This window comes from Pinus tabuliformis, chromosome X, assembly GCF_031772625.1.
Source record: "Pinus tabuliformis cultivar Carrire ecotype Pingquan chromosome X, CPIR1, whole genome shotgun sequence".
Lineage (NCBI taxonomy): Eukaryota > Viridiplantae > Streptophyta > Pinopsida > Pinales > Pinaceae > Pinus > Pinus tabuliformis.
In genome coordinates this window covers 648,248,935-648,253,011 of record NC_142308.1, presented here as the reverse complement: position 1 = coordinate 648,253,011, position 4,077 = coordinate 648,248,935, and positions in this window count along the sequence as shown.

Genomic DNA, 4,077 nt, shown 5'->3' with positions numbered 1-4,077 from the left:
ACTTTAGACAATTAAGATGAAATCGCATATTAAAATCCCTAACAGATTCATCTTGTTTTCGTAGATAATCAATTTCATCATATACCTGGTCATAGTCATAACAATCAAATTCACAAATGAAAGTCTTGACGAATTGGTCCCAACTGTGAATTGAGGCAACTGGGACGGTTCTGCACCATTTTCTAGCTTTCGTCGTGAATGTAAGAGTAAAAATTCTGCATAAAACGTCTTCATCAATTCTTTGAACATCCGAACTTGAAACTCTTTGAATAAATTGAAGAGCATGATTAAAAGCAGAAGAATTACTCTTACCATTGAATTTTACCTGAGACAAGAGTCTTACCACTTCAGGTGGAGTGTTGGAAGAGGTAGGAACATGGATGCAACTCCAAATGGGAAGTTTGTGAGCAGCCATCCTGATTCAAATGTTACAATTGAAAATCATTCCAACAGACACTATGTTCAGGCCCTCCTTCTAGCGCCAAATATGTTGAAGCCCCGAAAATTGGGTCGACAACAAGGGGGATACCCACCCGGTCCGGACCTTGGTTGGCAGCTCCTTATCCGTTTGGTATAGCGGGTCCGACTGGGGATAATGGGACCAGTTTCCCAATCTAAGGGTGTATGTGTGTGTGTGCAGAGTTGGATGTTGCTGATCTAAGAATACTTAAAGCTAATTTAATTCAAACTTTTAAACTAACTCTATGCTATTGTAATCTAATGAGAAACAACACATCTAAGCTATGCTAACCCAGGGTGTATTTCTTCTATTATGCGATCTAAAGAGATTTCAAACAATAACTGGTAATAAAGATCATTCAGCTATCATAAGAATAGAAATCAATTAAGATAAACCACTTTGCATAAAAAGTTAGGCAAAACAGTTGTGAACAACATATCGCATAATAAGTTATTCATATATCAAACATAAATAAATGGCTCCACCGTACAGAAGTGCCAAATGGTAACTCATACATTCATGCAGTAACATATAAACAACTGAAAATTGTATATCACTTTAAGAATATAAGCAGAAATGGCCAAGAGATAAAAGTACCATTTATGACTAATCCTACTCATAAGCTTCAAGCAAAAACGATTTATCTCTACTTGTTCTAACATCTACTAAGAGTACAAAAGTGCAACATCAGTAGCAGACATCAAATGCAAACATTAATAAATCTCGATCCATCCATTCATCAAACCTCCTCTGAGGGTGCAGAAGTGCATGTTCCGAGGACAAGTTTTTGACAAATTTCAGGACCACTCTCCAAATGCAATGAGAAGGGTTAAAATACTACTTCCTAATTCTAATAATAGTGTATTTACAAAATTTAGGATGCGGTTTTCAAATGACCGTCCTTTTTCTAATCTAATTTTAAAGAAAAAACAACATTCTAAAATAAGGCTACTTCTGAATTTGGTCTTTAAAGCTGCAAGTGTTCATCATGGGCTTGAGGAGAGTCGGCTGGCTGACTTTTGCGCTGAGTTGGGCTGCGAAAACAGAATCTATGAGAGCTGGCACTACTTTTTCGGCCGCGTTTATGATGCATTTCACAGTCATCCATTAACTATGCGGCTTGACCAAGTATGCCCAGTAACACTCCCAATTTAACCTGTTTAATGCTTGGATTGCTTTTCCCTTTTCCTGCGCCTTCTGCTTCCATTCTGCTTCCAGTCGTAGTTTATTTGGTAGGTACCCCGGGGTGGTCTCTTCGATTAAATTGGCCCTGTGTAAATTCTCATTTACACAATCGATAAGAATGCTTGCTTGCGTGGCCGCTGTCTTTTTGTCTTTTAGGTCTTTGGTCAGGTCGCCTTCTGAACAGGTTTGATATGCAATTTCCCGAGCCAAAAGTTTATCGGGGATATACAGAGCCAGGACATGAGGAGGTACAGTGCTTCCAAACACTCTAATATAGGTGAACCATTCTTCCCGAACCATCTTGCGATGGGGATGATATCTATCTGTGCCTTGGGTGAGCACCTCGGGGGGTCTTCATCATACATCATTCTATACAAGGGTAAGATAAGCCCGTGACAAATCTGGTAGAAGTGTGGGACGAACTGAGAATCCCATAACATCTTATGATAAACATGGATAGGTAATGGGTCCTGGGTATTCCATTTCCAACCCATAGTGGGAAATTTAGACACATAACAAATAGAATCCATAACATATGCGGACAGATAAAAAGGAGGATAGATCCTTTGAGACAAGGATCTTTTAGACCGGTAATTGATAATAGCCGTGTATAGATTATCAGAAAAGATCTTGGCCCAATCCATAATATCGGCATTTGTGGAAGCATCTATTAATGGTAGCCATTCAGACGAAAACTTATTGATATCCGGCATCCCAAATAATCTACAAAGCATGGCCGCAGCAAAACAATACGGAGAGGTGAGGGAACCAGTGCTGTACATACCATTTTTGTCTTTTTTGAGTGGCTCCTCTTTTTCGGACCAATCTTTGGTGGTCTCTGCTAGGTTTGGGTTCTCTGCCACAAATTTCTTAACGAATTGTGCATCGTAAGTCGCCTACGGTTCAGGAAGATGATACATAAGCTTTAAATCTTGTGCAGCGAATGATCCGATGAGCCCATGTCCTTGAATCTTGAATTGTCTGTTGTTCATCTCTGCATTGTCAAGTATCCACTTGATCATATCCGTATATGGTAGAGTTTTGGGCCTTGCTGCTATCCAGTGAAGAAATGAACATGCTAGCTCCTCTAAGGACGCCTCGGAAGAGCATTGTGAGCCCGCGACAGCAGCAACCTTCATTATTCTGGGATTCTCTTCTTCAAGCAGTCTGTACATGCTTTCCCATGTCGATATCCCTGCGTCTCTGTTACAGGCTGTGTCTGTATACAAAGGCGCCATCTCCTTCGTCTTTTCCTTCGCCTCAGAGCCTTGAGCTTTATTTTTCTTTCCCATTTCTTCCTGCGTTTGGCTTTGAATATTCTTTAGTTCTTCGTTCCTGCAGCTTACGAGTGAAATGGAAATGACTGATCAAGAAAGGTGATGGGAGAGTTTTAAATGCAATAGATATATCAAATATGCCACCTTACGTGAAGTAATTCTTTACAAAAGCACGCGTCTTCATTTCATTTAATAGCTGACAACTAATTCCTTTACTATCATTAAAAGCACATGATCTTGAGTCAGATTATGGTAAGTGGCTTTTCTTTGAATAGCGTGCCCGAAGGATTCGTGATGAATTGATTTATGATTTGCTTACGTAACATCGCAGATCGCGCCATCGCAAATCGCACCATCGCAGATCGCACAAACATACGAATATAATATCGCAGCGATCGCAACATCGCAGGTCGCAGAAGTTTAATGTTTGCCGAATCTTATCAGCTCATTTCTGCGATATGCGATCTTGCGATCGGTGTTATCGCAGATCGGTAAATCTTGAAGTTTTTTCCTTATGAGTATTACTTTATTGCGATGCGATATTATGCTTAACACGAGAGTCTTGCGCATACCGATATTATAGAGAAATGGAGGCATTTCCTATCTTTTTTGCAACGCGGCTTTAAAGATATTTCCCTTATCATAGACTTAGGTTAAAAAAATATTCAAAAGACCTTCCTAAGCTTACGATGGTAACCTTATTTTGAAGAAATGAAACTCTTGCTTTTTTTCTAAAATTTAACTAAGGGTCCCCATTCCTTTAGTATTTTGGACAACACTTAAATGAACAGGGGGGGGGGGCGGTGTTGCTGGCACAACACAACTCTATCTCAGACCATTCTGTAATACAAAACTGAATACAAATGTACCCTCTTACTGCAACACACCTTTGTGCTCAATATGTCAACTATCACACGAGATAAAATAGTATATTCTTTTACTCATACATCAAACTCCATTTGACATGTTGTGGCAACATCTGCATACTTACAATCTGGTCATACAAGCTTTCTCAATACCTTCAAAAATCAAAATATCATTGTTATCTATATAAAAACACATTCAAGAAACTGTTTATTCGTACTTTGGAACCATCTCTACCTTGTAGAATTTCCTGCAAATTCTCTACAAGTCTACCTCTGAGATCTATGTAGA